General features: G+C 36.1%; 1 pseudogene; it reads right to left on the bottom strand.

Moving 5' to 3' along the window:
- Positions 1 to 19,822: 19,822 nt before the first annotated feature.
- On the bottom strand, positions 19,823 to 20,736 carry LOC124959046 (olfactory receptor 5B3-like; annotated as a pseudogene).
- Positions 20,737 to 25,455: the final 4,719 nt, after the last annotated feature.

Genomic DNA, 25,455 nt, shown 5'->3' with positions numbered 1-25,455 from the left:
GGAAGATGCTCTGAATCTGGACATGGATTTCTGTGATATGGCCTATTAACAGAATCAGTTCTGCTACCTACAAACATGGGAGGCCATCCCATTTGCTAGTCTCTTCTTCAATTTCTTTCTTCATTGTTCTGTAATCTCACTATAGACGTCTTTTAGCTCCTTGGTTAGGTTTGTTTCTGTAAACTATTGCCAAAGGAATTATTTTCTTGATTTATCTCTTATCAGGTTCATTATTGGTGTATAGAAAACCTATTTTTGGATGAAATATTCTGCAGATGCTTATTCCATTCATTGATCTGGAGTATAGATGAACTCAGAAGTAACTTTGTTGACTTTATGTCTGCATGATCTATCTACTAAAGAGAATGATGTATTACAGTCACTATTATTATATAATGATTTTGTATTCTGCTTTGCTCAACTTGTTTATCAGATCGAAATGTCTTTCACTGAAGTCCTTAAGGTCTTGTAAGTTTAAGATCACATCATCTACAAACTGGGTTTTAGCATTCTTCCTTTCCTATTTGTATCCCTTTTACTTCTTTCTGTTTCTAATTTCTCTGGCTAAAATTTCAAATACCATGTTGAATAGAACTGGTGAGAGTAGGTGACCTTGTCTTCTACCTGATTTTAGAGGAAAAGCTTTCAGTTTTTCCCCTATACAGAAGAATTGTTTTGTTATATACACTTTATTGCTTCAAGGTAGGTCCTTCCAAACCTAGTTTCTTCAAGATTTTATCATAAAGGATGTTGAATTTTGTTGAAGATTTTTGTATATCTTCTAAGAGGATCATGTGATTTTTATCCTTGATTCTATTTCTGTGGTATATGTGCTTACTGGTTTGCATATATACCACCCTTGTGGTCCTAGAATAAAACCAAATTTAATGTGTTGTTGAATTCAGTTTGAAAGTATTTTACTGAGGATTTTTGCATGCATGTTCATTAATCATGTTGATCTTCAATTTTCTCTTTTGTTCTACCCTTACCAGTTTTGGTATCAGGCTGATTCAGACTTTTTAGAATGAGTGTTGAAACATCCTTACCTTTCTATTTCTTCAAATAGTTTGAGAACATTGGTATTAGTTCTGTTTTAAAGATCTTGTAAAATTTAGCTGTAAGTCCATCTAATCCTGGATTTACCTTGTTGGGAGACTATTTATTCCTGATCCAACTTCATTGCTTGTTATTACTCTATTTAGGTTTTCTTATATCTTGTTGGTTCTATTTTAGTAGATCATGTGTGTCTAGAATTTTAATCATATCCTCTAGATTTTCTCATTTATTGGAATACAAGATTTGAAAATAGTCCTCATGATCCTCAGCAATTCAGAACTGTCTTTTTTAATATCATTTTTCCTCCAAAATTTTATTAGTTTTAATTTTTTCTGTTTCTTTTGATTAAATTGTCTAAGGTTACATCAATTTTGTTTCTTTTAAAGGAAAAAACTCTTTGCTTCATTAATCCTATATATCATTCTTTTTTTAAATTAATTTTTTATTTTTACAGACTGCATTTCAATTCTTTGTACACAAATGGGCTACATCTTTTCATTTTATGGTTGTGAATGATGTAGATTCATACCATTTATGTAATCATACGTGTACATAGTGTAATGATGTCTGTCTCATTCCACAATTTTTCATACCCCACTCCTCCCTCTCATTTCCCTTTATGTAATCTAAAGTTCCTCCATTCTTCTCTTACCCCCAACTCCCCAACCCTCATTATATATCATCATCCACTTATCAGGGAAAACATATGTCTTTGGTTTTTTGGGATTGGTTTATTTCACTTAGCATGATATTCTTCAATTCCATCCATTTATCTGCAAATGTCATAATATTACTCTTCTTTGAGGCCCAATACTATTCCATTATGCATATATACCACAGCTTCTTTATCCATTCATTGGTTGAAGGGCACCTAGGTTGGTTCCACAATCTAGCTTTTCCTCAAGCACTTCAGATAGAGCATTAATCTCCAAAATTTATAAAGAACTTACAAAACTTTACACCAAAAATACAAAGAACCCAATCAATAAGTTGGTCAAGGAATTGGACAGATACTTTACAGAAGAAGATATACAGGCAATTAATAAATATATGAAAAAGTGTTCAACATCCCAAGTAATTAGAGAAATGCAAATTAAAACAACTCTAAGAGTTCATCTTACTCCAATGAGAATGGCTATTATCAAGAACACAAACAATAATAGATGTTGGCATGGATGTGGGGAAAAAGGCACACTTTTACACTGCTGGTGGAGTTGAAGATTAGCACAGCCACTCTGGAAAGCAGTGTGGAGAATCCTCAGAAAACTTAGAACAACCCACCTTTGGATTCTGTTATCCCACTCCTCGGTTTAAAAGGACTTAAAATTAGCACACTGTAGTAACACAGCCACATCAATGTCCATGCATCATTCTTTTAGTCTTTATTTCATTAAATGCAGCTCCACTCTTTATTATTTCTTTACTTCTCTTGGTTTAGGGTTCTTGTTTTTCTAAGATATTGAACTATATCATTAGGTTATTTATCTCTAATTTTAATGTATGCACTCACAACTATAAAATTCCCTCTTAGAACAGTCTTTGCTATATCCCACAGACCCTGACATATAATGCTTCCATTTATTTACCTTCTATTTATATTTAAAAACCCCCTATTTTTGATGACCCACTGATCATTCAAAAATGTATTATTCAATCTCCATATTTGTATAGTATTTCTAATTTCATTCTGTTGTAATATGATAAGATATGTAAGAAATGTTTTTTTTATATTTGTTATGACTTATTCTATGGCCTAAAATAAGATGTATTTTGAAGACAATTCCATGAGCTGCTGAAAAGAATGTGTATTCTGATGTTGAATGGAATTCCTGTAACCACCTGCTCAGTCATTTGATCTGTAATACTATAGTTTATCTTGCTGTTTCTGCTTTCTACCTTTGGTCCCACTACCAGTCAGTGGGCCTGTTTTGATATTTATTTAATATTTTATTCAATATTTTTATTACTGATCCCATATCATTCCTTTTATTAAATGCTTCAGATTTTCTGTTTTTTCACATTTGGCTTGTGTATATATCTAGGAGTGTGTCCATTTCTCTAAGTTATGAGATTTGTTTGCAAATAATTGTTCCTGATACTCTCTGTCTTTGTATTTCTGTGGTGTCAATTGTGATATCACCCTTTTCCCTTCTTTCTTATTTATTTGAATCTTCTCGCTCTTTTTATTAGTTATTCTAGCTAAAGATTTGTCGAAGAACCAGCTTTTCACTCTGCTGATCTTTTGCATTGTATTTTTCTATCGATTTCATGTATTTCTGCTCCGATCCTCATTGGTTCTTTCTTCTGCTTTCTGATTCAGTTTGTCATCATTTTTCAAATTTCTTTAAATTCGAAAGGTTGTTTATTTGAGGTCCTTTTTAGTGTAAAAAAATTTTTTTTATTACAAACATTCCTCTAAATTCTACTTTTGTTGTATCCCATAGGTTTTGGTATTACGATTCTCCATTTTCATTTATTTCAAAAATTTGTCAAATTTCCACCTTGATTTCTTTCATCTCCCTGTTAGTCAAAAGTAGGCTGTTTAACCTTCATATATTTGTATCATCTTCAAAGATTTTGTTGATTTTCATTTCCTTTTCATTGCATTGTGGTCAGAAAAGATATTTAATGTGACTTCAATTTTTAAAAAAATTGGTAAGTCTTGGTTCTGTGGCATATGATATGATCTATCCAGGAGAATGTTTCTTAAGATTGCTCTGTAGCTGCTTGATGTAGCTTTTGGATGCAATGTTCTGCATCCATATATTTAATTTATTTGGTCTAGAGTGTGTTTAAGTCTGATGTGTTTTTTGCTTATAATCTGTCTGGATGACCTTACTATTGTTGAAAGTAGGCTGCTAAAGTCCCCAAGTATTACTCTATGGGAGTCTATATTTCCCTTAAGGTCAATAGGTTTATTTTAATATACAAAAGCAAGAAAACTGATGAAAGTAAACACATAGGTAAATTTAAAAGTGAGTATTATTGGATTTTTATTTGTAACATCTTCATTTTTCCTACACAGCATGGAAAAATGCATAAAATTAATTACAGACTCATGTTAGTAATCAAAAATACATAAACATTTTTGTGACAAAAGCATTATTATTTTCAGGATATAACTATATAAGAGTAAAGAAATTATGTACCTTTGAAGCTTCTTTGGAAATACTAAAACTGGGCAATGATCATCTCTCCCAGGGCTTGAGCATAATTCCCAGTTGCAGATTTGAACTTCTGAGACTTCATAATCACATAATCAAATTCCTTATAGTATACATGTATCATGTACATATGTGTAGAAAGTGTGTGTGTGTGTGTGTGTGTGTGTGTGTATTCTATTAGTTCTGATCATCGTGGGAATCTGGCTCAACCGAATTTTAGTAGTAAAATTGTTTCTAGAAGAATAAACTCTTAAGAATTAGCTTTCCAATCTGGTTTGTAGGTTTCTAGCATTGGGTCTCTAACTGCTGAGCCCAAATGTCAGTATAGTCCATAGTAAAGAGAGCCTGGGAGTTTATATTATCTAGCAATAAAGATACACAAGTATCACCAATAAAACACTAAAATGAAGAATCTAAATAGGATGGGCTCTTCAAATGTGTGTATCCACCCAAATTCTGTGACTAAAAGTTCAATGTTATGATATTAAGATGTGAATCCTTTAAGAAGTGACTATATTTATTGGGTGATTAAGCCACATCCCTAGGATAAGTGCAGTGCCCTGTGAAGGGGAACCAGGGAAGTGCTCGACCTTTTCAGCTTCTTTGCCTTCCACAGAGAGAACGTAGGCCTCTGCTATCCTGTCTTGTGAGAATGCAGCTGCCTTCCTCTCTTACCTTCTGTGTCAGTCTTCTTCACATAACCGTGAGTGAAACACTTGACAAGAACAACCTAGAAGAGGGAAGGTTTATTTTGGTTCATGACTCCAGAGGGTAAGTCCATGGTGGACTGACTCTATTGTTCTGGGTCCATGAGGCAGCACATCATGGTGGAAGGGCTTGGCAGAGGGGAGCTACTCAGGACACAATGGCCAGGAAACAGAAGAGAGAAAGGGTTTTAGGGAGATGAACCCATCCAGGATCTACCCCAGTGGCCACCCTCTTCTAATCATGCCCCCCCACATCCTTGCCTACAGGTACCACCTGGTCCATTCACACTAGGATGAAATGAGGAGACTACAGCTCTCACAACCCCGTCATTTCACCAGTGAACATTCCTGTCTTAGCACAGGAGTTTCTGGGGGAAACTTCATATCCAAACAATAACATCTTCACACCATGTAAAATTTTAGCAAAAGTTGCCTTATGAGGAACCAGACCTCACCAGGAATTAAATTTCTTTGCAACTAGATTACAGATTTTCCACCCTTCAAAAATGTAGATGAAAGAATTCCAATTCCTTGTAAAAGATCACATCAAAGGCATTTTGTGAGAGCAGTACAAACAAACTAAGATACCATCTCTATGATTCTTTTGAAATTTTTGTCAAACTGTTGAATATGATGAAATTGAATAGTTATTCCTCATGTTACTGGAGAAAGTACAGGAAAAATATGAAGAGTTCATGTATTTAAATTATGACCTTGACTGAACAAATAGTCTGTGATCTTCCTTGTATGTCCTGAAAGACACCCTTATGCCCTGTAGCTGGAGTGCTGAGATCTTTGAAGCCAAGGCAATTCTGTGAGTGGTTGACACAAGAAACAAATTGAACTTCTGGAAAAGCAGTTTATCTACGATAATGGTGATGGTATTGATTGTGAAGAAATGGGATCCTGAAATCTGGAATGGAGATATGTGGGAGGACCCTAGTGATGCTGGAGACATTGACTCCCTACCTTCTCATAGTCTTTATTATAGGAGAATTAGTCTTCTTTCTAGTGTAGAATTAACCTCTACATGTTGTCTGAGGGGATTAAGCCTACACTAAGGGACGTTTAACAGAAACATACATTGTCCAGGGAAATTTTAAAAGGCTACCCTGAATCAGTAGCCTTGAAAGACAGGATGATTCTCTTCAGAACCCATATCACTATTTTTTGCTCTGAATCTCTAATTAGTACCAAGTCCCAAAAGGTCATTCAATGGTATATTGTAAATGAAGAGTTATACAATTTCCACAAGAGGTATTGTGTTTTATAATTACACAGAAGGAAATCTTGGCCATCTGGATGGAATTAGATACCAAAATTATGGACCTTGTGAAGGGGAGAGAAAGCTGGATTGAGTACAGTTGAACTCAAAGCTTTATTCATTTTTTGATTTATTTGATAAATATTTGTTGAGAATCTACAATGAAATAGACATCTATTCAATTACTGATGAACATGTTTGAACACAAAAAATAAAGTCATTGCCATCATGGAAAATACATTCTAGTTGGGCAAGGTAAATAAGAAATGAGTTAACAAATACAGCCGGCAAGGGTTCACAAGGTCTATGAAGAATGATGCAGGATAAGGGGACAGTCCATGTGGTGAGTGGAAAATGAGTGTTTTAAACAAGTGGGCAGGGGCGGAGACACGAGGTGCTAACATTTCAGAAAAAATTGGAATGGATTAAGGGCATTTCTCATGGGAATGCAAAGTTCAAAGCACTGAGGCATGAACATAATTGAAGTTGTGAAAAGTGAGCAAGGAGATAAGTGAGTGCAGACTGGGGTAAAAAATTAGGGAAGTTGCAATAGACAGTAGAACTCAGAATAAAGACTGGATGGGAAACAAACAATTTCAAGGCATTTGCATAAAGAAAAATGTATGGTATCATTGGTTCTGCATAGTAATTTTTAACTAATCTGAAAATTATATTTATAAATATAGTAAAACTGCTTTTATTTGTCTTCCATATTTTTAGTAATCTGGTTATTTCATCCCTTTGAAAATTAGTACATGAGAATGTTGGTTGTACAAAATGTCTTAGTCCAACAGGCATATTAATTCATTTGAGGTGCAAGATTTATGTATCTCTAAAACCTTCAATGAAAACGCATACTCTGATTTAATAGTACATCATTGTTTTATGACGAATCTTAGAAGAGTAGAGAAATGAAAAAATATGATAAAAATTTTTATTTTAATATCCAAATTGAACATTAAATTATTATTACTAAATTCTGCTCTATTATTCAGGGCTATCCTGAAACAGAGTCAACAGCATATATTGATAGATAAGAGGTTTGTTATGGATATGGGCTCATGTGTTTATGGAAGCCAAGAAGGACTTTGTTGTTCTGTCTGCAAGTTGGAGAACCAGACAGGCTAAGAAGATGGGGTCAAGGTGTCTCTAGTGAATGTCTGGGAGACCAAGGTCCTGAGAACCAGTATCTCTGAAGTACAAAGTGAGAGATATGGATGCCTCAGTTTAAGGGAAAAGAGAAACAGAGAGAGAGAAATCGATTTTCCTTTTCATATCTTTCTATGGGATATCCCTGATTGAAAATGGTTAAGGAACTTCCACTCAGTGATCAGTTCTTTGGGCAGTACATATAGTACATTTTGTTTGGAAGAAGAAATAGCCAAGTACAAAATAATATACCAATTCCCAGGCTTTAGGATGTGGTTTGTTAGTGGAGTAAGAGATGAGAGAAATATGATTGAAATATTGATAAGAAAGAAACTTGGAGGTGAGTTCTGTGGACAGACCTTCCAAATACATGAAAACCTGGAACATAGTAGGCCTACTGCCAATGTCCATGAAAAGGGTATTTACAGACTGGGCAGATTTAATAATCAAGTGGGTAGGATAATTCATTCTGTGGATACCTGTCAGCCTCTCAGCCATCACTTCTGCTATTGTCCCATGGGATAATGACTAAAGTTCTCTCAGTGGTAGAGATGGAGCTTTATGAATAGGAAGTATATACAAGCATTTGGTTTGACTTCCTCAAACCAAAGATGGCCTAACAGCCATTGCTGAATGCTGAATCTACCAGCAGCTGAGAGCAACCCTGAGTACAGGACATAGTACCATGCTTGAAGTGATCGGCCAGTTATCTGGTAGAAAGTTAATTACTTGAATCATCATCAGAGGCTAGCATTTTGTTATTACTAGAAAAGACACTGTGTATTAAACTTTGCCTTTTGTACTTAATACTTCTATCAGAACTACCATTCATGAATTATAGAAAGCCATACAAACACCACCATGGTATTCCACACAGTAACGATTCTGACCAAATAATTCATTTAACAGAAAAGAAGTGGGGAAATGGCTGCAGGATCCTGGACTTTACTAGTGAATTATGTCTCCCATCATCTTGAAGCAGTTGACTTGAAACAATGGCTTCAAGGCTTTTGAAGTCTCAGTTATAATTTCAACTGGTGCAATATTTTGAAGTACAGCAAAGTTCTCCAGGAGGCTGTATAAACTCTGAATCAGTCAAAACATGGTTCTTCTTTCTCTATTTGCCAGGATTCATGGTTCCAGGACTCAATGGGTGGAAATGGGAGTGATATCAATGATTGGAGGAATGTTTGACCAGGAGATACACAAGGCGGCTGTTGAATTATAAGTTTGCTGCATATCACCTCTGGGTCAGCCACCAAAGAAAAGCAATATGAAAAACCAAGGGAACACACCATCCCAAACAAACAAGAATGACTCAACAGATTTACAGTTCTGGTTTACAGTTCTGGTTTCAATTTATCCTGGCTAATGTGCAGACACTAGACTACTATTTCATAATAGAAGATAATATCTCAAATACAAGAGATACTTTGGAGTCTATTATTATTATTCTCAATGATTAAGTGCAATGAAAGACTATAGCAACTCAATTCATGATGGGTTATGAATGTCCCAGATCCTTTCAGAGAAGAGATTTAGATTAACCCATCAAGTAGAGACCCATGGCCAGCACAATTTCTTGCTGAATACAAAGGGAGTAAAAAAAGTGGATAGTGGAAGTAGGTACTATGACTACTAGTTATGGAAACATAACCAGTGGAAGAAATAAACATTGTCATTATCATGAGTAATTTCCTCATTTTTAATGAATGTACACGTTTATCAAAATGTATTCTCTTCCCTCACTTATGACATTATCATGAACCATTGAATGTGTTGGCTTCAGATCACAGAATTTGTTATAGTTTTTATGTAGGAATGGCCGCATGTGTTATGCAATGCCTCAGTGTTCAGTGGTGAAAAGACTGGATTACGTCGGCTATAACCTCATCAGTGGATTAATCCATTTAGTGGATTAATAATTTGAATGAACTTTTAGTTGGTAACTGTGGGTAGATGGACACAGCTGGAGGAGGCAGATTTTGGGGATGTGCCCTTGGGGATTATGTCATGACCCGGTACCGTTCCTGTCACTCTTTCTCTACTTCCCAAGTGTTGTAAACTGCGAAGCTTTCCTCTGTCACACCTGCCATGGTATTCTGACTCACTTCAGTCTCAGAGCAATAAAGTTGACTGACCATGGACTGAACCTCTGAAACCATAAGCCTAAAATCTTGTTAGGTGTTTTAGTCACAGCTACAAAAAGCTAACACATTATTAAAGTCCTATACTGTTAACTTTAGATATGGGATGTGAAGAATAGGAGTGAACTTTATCCAATTGCTTTGTATCCTCTAATATGGAAAGATCCATATGTTTGGGGTTGTACTCAGGACAGTAATATTTTACATAGATGAATGCCTTTGCTATTATTTTTCAGGTTAAGTATGTTGTAAAGTGATGTGTGTAAGTACTAAGTGGATAAAGGATAGATGATTGTTGTGTAATTTTTATTTGTCAATTTGGTAGGCAATTTGGTAGAAAGATCTGGATTGTATCCCACAGGCAGGTATGTTGAAGGTTTGATTCCCAGTTGATGGAGATATTGGGTGGTGGTGGAAACTTTAGGAGGTGGGGCCTATTGGAAGAGGTGGGTCACTTGGGGCATCCTTTGAATCATTTATTCTTCCACGGTGTCTTCCCCGTCTTTGCACCCTGGCTGCCATGGGGTGAGCAGCTTTGCTCCACCGAGCCCTTCCACCATGATGCACTGCCTCTCCACAGGACCAGAAACTCTAGAGAGAGCCACACATGGACCAAAACCCTGAAAACATGAGCCAGAAAAAATCTTTCCTTCTTTAAGTTGATTTTCTCAGGTATTATGTCACAAAGAAAAGAAAGCTGGAAAAAAAACGTAGGTGTTTTTACAAAATATTAACATTTAAACAAGTGAGCACTGGGTGAGGCAAATTGACTTCAATAATACAGATGAGCTTCACCCCATCCACTGATGACCTGAATATAGCACCAACACCAGCTCTCTGCATGACAGAGGACTCTCCAATAGAGCACCTTTGGACTGATTGCACAGTTTGCTCTTGGGTCTCATGCTGTGACCCCAGACTTGTGAACTATTGCACTGTCAGTCATTCCTGGCTCTTTACCAGGAGGTCACACTACCTATTACATTTGCCAGTCTCCATGGTGGCTAGATTCAAATTCTGATAGTAGAACTTCCTGTCTCTTGGTCTCTGTCTCTCCTGTCTCATCCTCTGTATTATATTTACACAAGCACACACAGACACACACAACCTAGTAGTTCTGTTCCTATGGAGAACCCTGAATAATAAACCACTAAGAAAATTAATTGTAAAGGAGATAAGAATAAAATTCATACAACAAACAAATAATAAGTTAACACAAAAGGAAGATGTAAAAGAAGAATCAAGGAACAAAATTCACAAGACATACAAAAGCAAATGTCAAAATTACCAAAGTAAGTTCTTTTCTATAATTAATTGCTTAATTATTTGTGAATTAAACCCTAAAAACATGCACAAAATGAAATTAATGTTAAGAAAACATGATTAAGCTGTTTAATGTTTACAAAAGACCAATGTTCATTCAAAGCCACGATTAGGATGAAAGTGAAAGTATGCAAAACATTCTATATTCTATACTACTTATAATCAAATGAGATTATTATTAGACAAGTGAACGGTGAGTCAAAAATTGTTAAAAGAGGAAATAAAGATATATATTGATAGAAGGGTCAATTAAAAAAGATAATATAATTTTTAAAAGATGGTGTATTCTCACAACAGAAACTCAAAAATTTATGAAGATAACACTACCAAAATTAAAGGTAGAAATGAAAGTTCTACATGAGAGGAATTCCTCAATATAAGAAGGAACAGAAAAGTTAGAGAGAAAAATAGTAAGAAGAAGGGAATGTGAATCACATAATCCAACAAGTGTTAACAAGAATAGTGAGTTCTCAGTTGTGGATGAAACGTTCCCTAGAATAAACCACATATTAGACCAAGCAGCGGTCTCAATAAATTTACAAAGATCAAAATCATATAAAGTATTTTTCCAACCACAATGCAATTGTTATAAAAGTCAATAACAAGGAATCTTTGAATATTCATATATATGAAGAACAAAAAAAGTCAATGAGTAAACATAGATTAATGGAGATATTCCGAAATAGTTTGAGAAAAATAAAATAAAATCACAACATAACAAAATATTTAGTAGTTAGCAACAGTACTGGTTATAGGAAATCTATAACTGTAAATGTGAATATTAGAAAAACACAAATTACCCCAAGGGAATAACCTAACTTTAAACTTTAAGGACATAATATTAAAAATTGTGACTTAAACTGAAAGTGTCAGAAGGAAGAAAATAAAAATTAAAATAGTGGTTCTCTTTTAAAAAGAAAGAAGAAAAAGAAGATAGAAAAAGAAGGGAGAAAGCTAATGAGCAAAAGCTCAAACTGTAGAAAGGTTATCCTAAAAGACAAAATTTTCTAGACCATAATAAAAAGTAGAGAAAATCCAATTACTAAATCCCAAATGAATGTGAGGACAGAGCTACTTACCTTACGGAAATAAGAATTATCATAGCTGAATATGAATACTGTACACTAATACATTGGATAATATAGGTAAAATAAAAATTACTGGATGATATGCACTACCAAAACTGACTCCAAAGAAAGAGAAAATCTAAATACTCCTATCACTGGGAAGAAATTGAATTAATAACAAGTAATCTTCCAAAAGTGAAAATTCCCAGAAATAGATGGTTTCATTTTTCGTGTCTCCCCAATTCACATACAATAGTAATTTGTGATTATGATGAGAAGAAGACAGGTGTGAGTTTGTATAAGTTTCACATAGCTGCTGTAACAAACGACTGCAAATGTTGAGTCTTACAACAACTCATATTGATTCTTCTACAGTCCTGGAAATTAGAAGTCTGAGTTCAATCTCATGGAACTCAAATCAAAAGTGTCAGAGTCATTGTCCCTTATGATCTCTAGAGCACATTCTATTTCTTGCCCCTTTCATCCTCTCGTGCCTACTACATCCTATGACTTCCACTTCCACTATATGATTCTTGCTTGAGCAGTCACATTGCTGACTCCACTTTTGTATGTAATGAAATCCTTCAGACTTCCATTTATGAAGATATATGGGATTGACTTGGAGGTCCAAGGACATTCCCGATGATCTCTCACTTTTGAAATCCTTTACCTAATCATATCTGCAGTCTGTGTAGGCCCCAGAGATTAATATTGAAAATTTTTGGAAATTAGTATGTGAATATTTTGGGGCCACTATTGCCTGTCAGAGTTTGATATATAAGTTAGACATTGTGCTACCTGTGAAATTTTTCCATACCCCAATATTATTCTATTATTCAATCGTCATTAAAACAATAATTTGAAGTGCATTCAATGGCATAAATATCACTATATATGCAGAAATGAATGTTTGTCTCCACCAGTACCAGCATGACCATCTTTGTACATTCAGTCCCAGTGATGTTGAGGACCCTACTGCATTGTGATAAGAAATTACTTATGCAGGCACATTCTTTTGCTTAAGTTTTAATAATATTGAACTCCCTCAGAGTCAAAGCTAAAAGCATGAACAGAGTACTTGGACTAAAATTTTGATTGTATCTTATGTGGTGAACAGAAAGTGACATTTTATAAAGTGATCAGGAATGGACAGTATGACAGGTAACATTTCTACAAAGACCTGAAACAAAAGAGCATTTCACACAGGAAATAACAAGTACAAAGGCCCTGAGGCTTGAGAATGCGTGGAGTTGTAAAGAGAAAACAGAGAGAAAAAAGTGAAGAAAGGCTGGGGAGCAACAAGGAAGTAGAAGTCAACTAAAGGAAAGAATGGACCACATTACAAATTTCAAAGTACGTACAAGCATGCACATTATTGGCTACCAGTGTAATTATCAAATAGTGAATAAGTGGAATTAATATATAAATACACATACAGCAAAATATTATTACTTTTCCTACATTTTCTGATATTTGACTACTTTATCCCTAAAAAATAGAAACATGAACTAATTGGTTGTATATTAATTTATATGAGGTGACTGAATTATGTCCCTTGCTAAAATATGTAATTAAAACGACATACTTTCATTCAATAATATCATCTAAATGCAGAAGCCATATTCTTTTGGTAATTTCTCATTTTCCTCTTTGATTTTCAATTTCTCTTCCTTGCTCATCTGCCTCAGAGCTTCTGAGTTTTGAAATACTGGCTCATATGAGTAAAATCACATTTGCTTAGATTGGCGATTACATTCTTCTCTTCATTAGACATTTCCTTTCTCCTGTCATTAAAGAAATTTTTTCCTAAATATTTCCTTAGTAGTATATTCATGGTTGAGCCTTTTTGCAAAGAACGTAGCTACTTCTTCAGCTTCACGACTTCATCATAGTAAGATGTGACGCTCTCTGGAAGAGGCTCATGTGGTGGAGCAAACACAGGACCCCCATATTCTAGGAATTCCCACTCGATGCCTTCAGGCCAGCATTCTCCTTCCCACCATTTCTGCTCCTGCTCCTCTTCTTTCCTCGGCTTCTTTTTCTTGTTCTCTGGATCGGGAACTTTTACCTTTATGCTTTTTCTCAGGGTTTTTCAATTTATCATTCTCTTCTTCCTCTAGATTTCCTTTCCTCTCCTTGATATCTTCCATTTTGACTTTCTTAGGTTTGTAATCAGCATCAGCCTCATCTCAAGGTCTCTTTAATGGTTTGATGTCCTCTTTAGAAGCAAAATAGCCATCCTCCTCAGACTTGTCTTTAATTCGTGACAGTTAGTAAAGAAGCCATTTTCCTTCTTTATTTTTGCATCTCCAGAGGTTCTAATCTTTTCCTCCTTTCCTTTTCCCTGTCTTTGTCTTTGTGTTTATCCTTCAGCTTTTCTGAGCTCCCATCTTTGCCTTTGGTTTTCTCCTTAGTGTTTCTTTTCAGAATCTCTTTATGTTCACAGTGTCTATGCTTGGATTTTTCCTGGTCTCCTTCTCCTTGTTTTTTTTTTTTTTTTTTTTTTTTCTCGTGTTTTTTTTTTTTGTTTGTTTTTTATGCCGGTGTTCTTGATCTTTGTGTTTGTCTTTGTGTTTATGAGAATCATTCAATTAGAAATGTGCTTCCATCTGGGAATCTCTGCAGAGGTGGTTCCCATTCATGTTGGCTGGAGCAGGGAGCTGTGCCAGGGAGACTTGGACAGCCAGGCAGGCGGCGGACCACGGAGGCTCGCGGAGGCTCGCGGAGGCGCGGGTAAGCTGAGCTGGCAGGGCCCAGATTCCCAGAACCACTGTGGCACCTCTGCTGGGCAGGCAGGGAGAACAGACTCCTGCAGTTGTGTAACAGCTAAAGTTCACATTTCCAAAATCCTTTTTCAATAATGAATGAAAATGAGTAGAGAGATGATCAATAAGAAAGAGAGGATAGGAACACCACCACAATCCAACATATACAGAATTATACTGAACGCCCTGGCCAAGGAACAATGGAATTCTCAATTGCAAATGAAGCACTCCTAAGACAACCACATAGTAGGTCCAAGGCCTAGTCTCAATAGGCTAACACATTTAAATCATATAAAACTTCTTCACCAACTACAATACAGTTGACCTGGAAATCATGTCTATATACATGAAAAGAACACACTACACGCAGTAGATAAAAACAGATGACAAGAGACATTATAAAATAGTTTGAAATAAATTAAAATAAAAGCACATCCTACCAGAGTTTTGGTAGGGAACGAATGCATTTGTCAGAGGAAATTTTAAGTCTATGTGACTACATTAAAACTAAGTCTAATCTCAAAAGAAATAGTTGAACTTTAAACCCTAGGGAAGTAACACTTAAAAATCAAATCGTAAGTAGCAAAAGAAAAAAAGGCAAATATTAGAGCCCAGTAAGCAAAGTAAAATATAGAGTAGAGAAAATGGCAAAACTGAAAACTGATTGTGTAGATGATCTTCCAAAATGACACAACTTGGCAGACCTATTAGGAAACAGAGATACAACCCACATTACTAAAATTATAAATGGAAATATGGATATAACTACTCACCTTACAGAAATAAGAATGTTTCTGAGGAATCTCCACACTGTTTTGCAGAGTGGCTGCACTAATTTGCAGCCCCACCAGCAATGTATGAGTGTACCTTTTTCCCCACATCCTCACCAACACCTATTGTTGCTTGTGTTCTTGATAATCGCCATTCTAATTGGGGTGAGATGGAATCTTACTGTAGTTTTGATTTGCACTTCTCTTATTACTAGAGATGCTGAATACTTTTTCATATATCTGTTGATTGCTTGTAGATCTTCTTCTGTGAAGTGTCTGTTCATTTCCTTAGCCCATTTGTTGATTGGAGTATTTGTATTCTTGGTGTAGAGTTTTTTGAGTTCTTCATAGATTCTGCAGATTAGTGCTCTGTCTGAAGTATGAGTGGCAAAGATTTTCTCCCACTCTGTGGGCTCTCTCTTCACATTGCTGATAGTTTCCTTTGCTGAGAGAAAGCTATTTAGTTTGAATCTATCCCAGTTGTTGATTCTTGCTTTTATTTCTTGTGCTATGGGAGTCCTGTTAAGGAAGTCTGATCCTAAGTCAACAAGGTGAAGATTTGGACCTACTTTTTCTTCTATAAGATGAAGGGTCTCTGGTCTGATTCCGAGGTCCTTGATCCATTTTGAGTTGAGTTTTGTGCAGGGTGAGAGATAGGGGTTTAGTTTCATTCTGCTGCATATGGATTTCCAGTTTTCCCAGCACCATTTGTAGCTATCCCACTCCTTGGCCTATACCCAAAGGACTTAAAATCAGCATACTACAAAGATGCAGCCACATCAATTTTCATAGCTGCTCAATTCACAATAGCCAGATTGTGGAACCAACCTAGATGCCCTTCAATTGATGAATGGATAAAGAAACTGTGGTATATTTATACAATGGAATATCACTCAGTCATAAAGAATAATAAAAGTATGGCATTTGCAGGCAAATGGATGAAATTGAAGAATATCATGCTAAGTGAGATAAGCCAATCTCAAAAAACCAAAGGATGAATGATCTCGCTGATAAGTACATTCACATAATGGGGAGGGGAGGGGGCAAGAATTGGAGGAAGGAAGGACTGTATAGAGGGAAAAGAGGGGTAGAAGGGGTGGGGGGGAAGGGAAAAATAACAGAATGAATCAAACAACATTACCCTATGTAAATGTATGATTACACAAATGGTATGCCTTACTCCATGTACAGAGAAACAACATGTATCCCATTTGTTTACAATAAAAATAAATTTAAAAAGAAGAATGTTAATATTAATAGTGGAGTACTAATATTATTGGAACAATATTAATATTGGATAACAGATGATACCTGAATTCCTGAAAAGTCACACATTACCAAAAATGACTTCAGAGAAAGAGAAAATATGACTCTATTTATCAAAAGTATAAACATTAAATTAATAGTGTCAGAGCAGATGGCTTATCTTGTGAATTCTCCCACACAAACATGTTCACAGAGCTGGAATCAATGGTCCATGAGAGGTGTGGTCGCTCCATAGACTCAAGAGGACCCTCCATCTCTTGCCCCTTCCATCCTGTGGTGGTAACTGAAATTCCATGGCCTGTGTAATTTTATTTCAATGTTGCTTACACAGTCACACTGCCAACTCCTCTTTGTCTATGGTTAATTCTTTCTAACTCCCTTTCAAAGCATACATTGCCTTTCTGGCACACAACGATAACTCCAGTGTTTCCTCATTCTTAAAATGATTGATCTGATCCACTTTTCATAGTCTTCTTATGGGCCTCAAAGACAGACATTGTAAAATTTCAGAAATCAACCTGTAAATCTTTGATCCTTTATTGACCCTGCCAGAGTGGTACATGTAAATCATACTATGGACTATCTTTCAAATTTTTCCACAAGTGCAAAACAATTGCAAAATTAAATAATTGTTGGAACACTAATTTAAATAGGAGAAATATGATAAATGCAGAAGTGATTATTAGCGCTATACTACACTGTTCCACAAGCATACATGACCATCTCAGCACACTCGGTCCTCATGATGTTTAAGACGCCTATTAGGTTAGTGACAACAAATTACATATGAACGGTTGGATTTTGCATAATACTAAGCTCTCTGAGGATCAAAATTAAAAAATTGAATATAATATGTTACACTAACATATTGGGTGTACCTTAGTTTTACTGGTGAGAAATACCATCAGGTGTACATTCCACACACATTTAGAATCATTTCAGTTAAATGTACAATTTTCATTCCTAAAGTAATGTTTAAAATATAACCAGGAATGAAGCGTTAAAATGTCACATTACTTGCCATTTCACTTTCAAGGCAACATTGCAAGAGTTTTGAAATGATCTACTCCACAATGAGATTTGCAGAAAATCACTTTGTCTAAAAGTGTAACATGTGAGAACTGACAGAAAATGTGGGGAAAAAAGTCTCAGAAAATCAGGAAAATAATTGTCCCTGTGAATGCACTGCTTATTTATCTTTTGGAAGGTTTACCCAATGCAAAACTCACCATCACCATCCATGATTCAAAGGTTAACATGTTGATTCAATTAAGCAAAGAACTTTATTCTTATATTCATTTAATAAACATCTGTTGAGACTCTACTATACATAGACATTTATTCAATTAGCAATGATCACGCTTGAACAAAACAGACAAAATGACTGTTCTCTTTGAGTTTATATTCTCATCGGGGAAGATAGTAAGGAACAAGCTAGCAAATACACAGAAGGTAAAGGTTCACAGGGTTGGCGAAGAATGGTGTAGGATAAGGGGAGAGTTTCTATGGTGCCATAAAAGTGAATATTTTATAAAGGAGCCACAGGAGAGGGCATGTGACAGGGTCCTCTTTCAGAAAAGGTCTGAATGAATGGGGGTTATTCCTCACAGGGAACAGAGAGTGCAAGGCCCTGAGGCAGAAGCATGATTGAAGTTGTGAAAAAGTAGCAAAGAAATAAGTGAGTGTGGAACGGGGTGCGAGACTGCGGAAGTGCCAGTAGAGAGTAGAGCTCAAATATGTAAAGATGGAATGGGCAGCAATAGCGATTGCTAAGCTTTGGCAGAAAGAAAAATGACAGCAATAATAGTAATATTGGTTTCTCAGGTTGAATTTTAAGTAGTCTAAAAACTGGTAGTAATACATGGATATATTAAAATTGCTTTTAATTTTTTGTCAACACTTTTGGTAATCTAGTTACTATATGTCTTTGAAAATCAAAACATGAGCATTATAATTGTATAAAGTGTCTGAAACAGAAATGCTTATTCATACAAGGTACCAGCTTTATTTAGCTCTCATTAAATGTTCAAAGAAGCACATGCTTCTTTTAATAGCATTTTTTCCCCTCAGATGAATAAATACTCTTAGAGGAGTTTAGAAAGAAAAGAGTATAAGATAGAAATTTACAATCAGCATGCAAATTAAATGTTACACTGTGACTATGAAGTCATAATCTTTCATTCAATGAAACAGAATCACTAGTATATGTATGGACAAATGTGAATGAGATTTATTATAAATATAGGTTCATGTGATTAGAGAATCAAGAAGATCCATGATGTGCTGTTTGCCATTCCACGATGGCAGGCTGAGAAGGAGCGTGGGGTGGGGTGAGATGTGTCTAGTGTATTATCAGAGACCAAGAATCTGAGGTCCAGAATGAGAGACAAGGATGGCTGAATGCAAAGAGAGAGGGAAAAAAGGAGAGGGAGGGAGAGAGAGAATCTGTCCTTTCCACACCTTTCTCTTCTATTCAGTTGAACTCTGGAGGTGGTGGATAAGGATCACACACTGTGATGAGCACACAGCTTCTTCACTAGGTCTACTGATTCAGGCAGTAGTCTCATTTGGAAACCTCCTCGCAGACACACACACACACACACATACACACACACACACACACACAGAAAATGGTTTACTAGCTATCTAGATGTCCCTAATCTGATCATACCAACACATGAAAGTAGCCACCACTGTAGTCACATTACATATATGCTGGAAAATTTTGCCACATGCGTGTATATGTGTCCTCAGAGAAGTCCACATGCACACTTCCTGGTTTTGAACTTCTCCTGAACAGTTGTACACACATTCATAGGGACATGGGTAAAAAAGTTACCTGGATATAATTGAGTAATCAATATTCCTCCTAAAGATTTTCATAAACAATGACAACAAATCAGGCACATTGTGTTTCCAGACATAATATTTCCCTTTTTCCTGAAAACAGAGTTATGCAGAAGTAAATGTATCACTTCAGGAACCCAAATTTAGTGTGGGTTTAAATATGTCACTCATTACCTGGTTTAAGCCTAAGAGGTAAGAATATAGGGTTGGTTTTTGGTTTTGGTGTTGGTTTTTTTTTTTTTTTGTTTTTTTTTTTTTTAATCCCATTTAAAATCAAATTCCTAAAGATTATTCTGCCTAACAAATGAACTTGGTGAATGCACTCTTGACCTCCTTGTTCTTAGACTGTAGACCACAGGGTTGAGCATGGGGATGACCATAGTATAGAACACAGAAACAATTTTATCAGTGTCCATGGAGTGACTAGAGCTGGGCTGTAAGTACATGAAGATTAGAGTCCCATAGAAAATGGAGACTGCAGTGAAGTGGGAGGCACAGGTGGACAGAGCCTTCCTGTGTCCTGAACCTGAGCGCATCTTTAAGATTGTGCTAAAAATAAGTATATAGGACATTAAGATAATAAGAAGAGCAAAAAACACATTGAAGGCACACACAGGAAGAAGAACCAGCTCATTAACATGTCTATCAGAGCAAGAAAGAGCCATGACTGCTGGAATATCACAGAAGAAGTGATGGACAACATTGGACTTGCAGAAGGAGAGACTGAAGGTGTCCCCAATGTAGAAGGAGGAACTCAAGAAACCACAGAAATAGGAGCCTATGACCAGATATGCACACACCCTGGTTGTCATGGTGGTGATGTAGTACAGGGGCTTACACACTGCTGCATAGCGATCATAGGCCATTGAGGCCAGGAGGTAATTTTCCACAGTAGCAAAGCTTGTAAAAAAGAACATCTGAGCGGCACAAGAATTGTAGGAAATTATCTCATTGCCTACAAGGAGCCCAGCCATGACTGTGGGAGTGACAGCTGAAGAGTAGCAAACGTCCACCAGAGACAGGTTGCCAAGGAAGAAGTACATGGCAGTGTGGAGACGGGAGTCCAAGACAATCAACAGGATCATCCCCAGGTTCCCAGTCAAAGTGATGGTGTAGATGAGCAAGAACGTCAGAAAGAGGAGAAGCTGCAGACCTGGGTCACTGGTCAGTCCCAGCAGGATGAACTCTGTCACTTCTGTCCTGTTCTCCATCAATGTTGTCTGAGAATCTCTAGATTCTTTGGAACAGAATGATTTTTAAAAATGAATTGAAATTGAAATTATAAATACTATATGTAACCTTTCTTGTTCCAATAATTTAAACTTCACGATACTCCAGAAAACATGTGGGCTTAAAAATTAATTTTTTAATTACTTACCTAGAAGGTTAAATGGTATGATTCTGAGTAATTTTAACTCAATATTGGATTTTAACTCAATATTTTACTCAATATTGGATTTTATATGATATTTATATGATATTTCATGTATTTAACTGAGATGTAGACTATTTGATATCCTGAGCAAAATTATTTTTCTGGTAAAGTTTTGTATCCATTCATTTCTTCTGACACACTAAAAGCTGACACTTCTATGTTGCTTGTCTGCCAAGAAATGCTGTGAACATGTTAGATAGGTGTCTACTATTCTCTCAACAATATTAGGAGCTTGATTGATTGCTGAATTCTAGTGCTTGAGAATTTATTAATATTTACACAGGTATTATTGGCGATTGCTGCTCTAAACTCATGCCAACCATTAACTCATACCTAGTGGTTACTCAGTCTAATGGTTTATAACGAATTCATAGCCAGTTGGATTTACGATTATCACTTGTCTGCTTGGTTTGAACTCAGTATTTGGGGTTTCACAGTGAACTCAGTGATTAGGTAGTAATTTCATTTGTTTACTATGTTTGTCTCTCTTTAGGGAAAAAAATAACCACGCAAACAAACATAAGGTTGAAATAATCCATTTATCTTCAAGAGTCCTAAGTGAATTAACAAGTGCAGGCTGACCTGGTTTTTAACTTTTCCCAACAATCTCAAGCTTGCTGTCACCAAGACATATGCACGGTGACACTGGTGTGGTCGAAAGCAACTTTGGATAATTTGAGACAAGTTTAATTCTTGGCTCATCATGGCACATCTCTGTATGCCTATTAGGCTTTGTGGAATGATTGGTGTGGTGGGAGTGTATTCCAACTGCAGAGGCAGTTGAGAGCAGGCACGTCACCAAACGTCGCAGATACAGAGCTTAAGTGCATGGAAAGCATGCGTATCAATCTGACCGTTGACTTCCTAGCAGTCATCGGTCCTAACCTAACTCCCCTCCCTGAACATCATATTTCTACCTGCTGAATGAATACATTACTGATGGCTACTGTCAGGTATCTTTGTGAGAACAGAATACGATGATTCACAACAAGGGAAGAACTACAGTATTATTATTAGGGTGGGTGGAATGTCTCTAAGTTGGTTCCTCAAGGCGGACACTGACCTGCAGACCTTTAGATTCACATGAGGTTTTAGAGTGTTGAAGCGTCTCTCCCCAAATTTGCCTTTTCTCCCTCTCTAGGGTCACTGAAATTTTCTGTGCTCTCTGTGTGTCTCAGACAGTCCTTACTCGAAGCACGTGATTACTGCACCTAAATTCCACTTGAGCCATTCCTTTTAAAAATTTCTTCCTTGAAATCCATATTTTAGTGTGAAAGAAATCATTTTTTAAAACATTCTTTCTCTCATTCATGTCATGCCATAACCAAATCACAGAGATAAGCTTTGGAACTTTCCAGTTTATAGACTGTCTTTAGCACAAAGATCTATTTTGTTGGCAAACTTCTCATTGTAAAATATTTTGAGTCTGTTCTTGTATACTAACAATATTTTACATTTCTTCTTGGAACTGAAACTTTTGGAAGGATATGCATCCAATACTAACCACTGTTCCCTGCCATCTTTCTCCTAAGCCTCTGTCAACTTCATGCTGCAAGTCAGCTCCTGAACACATTTGGTGCAACCTTTACCACCTAGGTCCACCTTTAACAAATACCATGTTCTACAACCAGTGAAAAGGACTTTGCATATATGTGGGGGGATAAGAAGGTAGCATTATTATTCTTACATCATCCTTAGTGAATTCAGGGTTTGGAAAGTTATACAGTACTCTAAAATTGCACAGTTTGGTAGGAGAAAGACTCCAGATTCAATAATAAAATGACATTTAACCTAACTGAAAGTCTCCACTTTTATCCACATCGCTGTCCACATGTGTAGAGGTGCTAGCAATAGCAAGCATGAGATTTTGAGAAAAAGGTTACAATGCAATTCACAGCCTAGTGATTCATTCAGAACCCTTTTATAGCTTAAATCAGATCAATTCATTCTTCTGTTATTTGTCTTGTTTGTTTAACTCCAGTGAGAAGTACAGACATAGTGAACAAAATTGAAATTATTATTTAATCAATCACAGCATCCCGGCTCTTCATTTTTGTTCAGATTTTTGGACCTATAAGTAGAAATTGTCATCAGAATCTCCAGATTATCTTCTATGAAAAATTTCTCATTTATACCCCAAACTCATCTCACTATGTTTAGAAACATGTTGAAATTATCAATTCCTCTTTTCAAAAATAACTATGGTAGGTGTAGGTGCCCTCCTTCTCACTGAAATGTTTATGGAATAAAAAAGCTTACCAGTTTCCTGGAAGACAAAGAACACTCAATCCAGAACAGGGATTCTGAAATCATAATCAGTCGTGGACTGTGCACAAGATTATTAGAGGAGCTCTGTTTCAGTAGTGGTCCCAACGTTCCCTTTCTTTAGGGCTTGGAAAATGGAGAAAAAGAACCTTGACATGGCTCACACTCTGAGCTACGGTGACTTACCTCTGTGGACTTGGAAGAGTCATTTACCTCCTCCTTAAATAAACAATAAGATTACTTCTTTCATGTAATTCTCAGAATTGAGTCTATAAATAACAAATAATGGACTATGAAACATCATATCTAGAGGTTCTCATTTAAAAGTCTGCATGATTTATCTTTGAGTGTTTGAATGATCATGGTTGAAGCTTCACAGCAAATCCTCAGATTGGAAGGTCCCTATGTGCTACCAATGGTTGTCATGCAGATGAATAAATGATGTCCAAGGAAGACCTTGAGTGTGTTCCTTCTAAAACAGGTCATTTTGAGTCGTATTGGGATTTGAAATGCTAGCACATGGAGATCTGGAGAGAATCATGCAGACTTGAGACCTCAGGAGATTGTTCTCAGGAGACTATCTACAGCTCCTGATCTGACTGTCCTAGGGAAGAAGCAATTAAACTATTTGTGGAGATCAAACTGGTTAGCTTGAAGACCACATTATACATAGAGCCTTTGGTTATTTTTCACATAAACATAAAAGTATAATTAAATCAAGTAAATTAATTATTAAAAAGGAAATAAGGAAAGGTTATAAAAGGAACCTCAAAAATAAATTTAAAAGCAAGTATAATTGAATTTTTTCATAACCTCAGTACTTTCACTACACGGTTTTCAAAATGCATAAAATATTAATTATATCACTATGTTTATGGGCACAAAATATATAAAGATGCAATTTCTGACAAAAAATTTCATAAGGCAGCAAGGTGCAGCTGTAGAGAAGGTATTTGAATACCGCTAGAGATTCACGGGCTCCAACACTCTCTTAGGTTTTGAACTTGTATGCCCCCCCTGCATATTTGTACTTATCTACCCCTATAATCCCTTAATCCTATTTCCTATAGTGTGTGTGTGAACGCATAATTTTTTCAATTAGTTTGATTGTATGGATTTGTATTATTTCTTCTATTATTCTGATTGGAGAGTACCAAATTTTTGGTAGTAAAATTTGTTCTAAAGAAACAGGATTTTAAGGATGAGTTTCCTGGTTTGGTTCTGGAGTCTCTGGAATGAACTCCTAAAGTGATCACTTTCAAAACACAAGTCTATTTTGGGTGGTAAAGAGAGCATGGTAATCCACGTTATGATCTCACCATAGAGATACACAAAATATCACCCTTGACACTTCTAATAAAATACTGAAAGCAAAGATCTGAGTAACTATGTGCTATCATTCAAATGTGTATGTCCACTCAAAATTCATTATGGTGGAACCAAAGATCCAGTGTGCTCACATTAAGTCATAGTGCCTTTAGGAGGAGACTAAGTCTGTTTGGAAGTGAATAAGCTTTGTTCCCAAGGTTGGATTAGTATGCTTATAGAAAGACTTGACAAAAATTTCTAGGACTCTTCCTTTCTGAATCACTATATGAGGACACAGCATTTTCCTGTTCCATCACTTGAGATGGTAACAGAATTACTTTGCTCCCTCTCACCATGGGAAATGATAGCAAAGAGGTGACTTATGAGGAACAGGACATCACCAGACACCAAATCTCCTGCCATCCTCATCTAGGACCTCCCATCCATGAGAGTTATAGAATAATAGATTTTCATTTCTTATAAATTATCACTTTTAAGTAATGTTGCTTTAGCAACACAAACGATCTAAGACACCAGGTTTGTGATATTTTTGAACTAAAGAAAATACTGAAAATTCTAGTTATTCCTAATGTTGATGGAGAAAGTGGAAGAAAATCACATGAGCTCAGGATTTTGAATTACCATCCTTCACACTAAATAAAATACCTGGATGCTTCTAAACCTGTCCTAAAAGAGACTCATGTCCTGCATCCACTGTGCTGAGACTACTGGGACAAATTCAATCCTGTGAGTAGCTAATTGAAATAAAAGCAAAATTCCTTACCTAGCAGTTTGTCTACCATAAAAGTTGAAATATTATTTGTGAGGGTATATTATCTTGAAAACTGGCAGGGAGATATTCAGAATGACCCTGATGAAGCTGGAGATATCGACCCCCTAAATTCTGATGAGTCCACTTTGT

This window comes from Sciurus carolinensis, chromosome 11 (genome assembly GCF_902686445.1).
Source record: "Sciurus carolinensis chromosome 11, mSciCar1.2, whole genome shotgun sequence".
NCBI lineage: Eukaryota > Metazoa > Chordata > Mammalia > Rodentia > Sciuridae > Sciurus > Sciurus carolinensis.
Note: the sequence above shows the minus strand (reverse complement) of the source record. Positions and strands in the feature narration are given on the sequence as shown.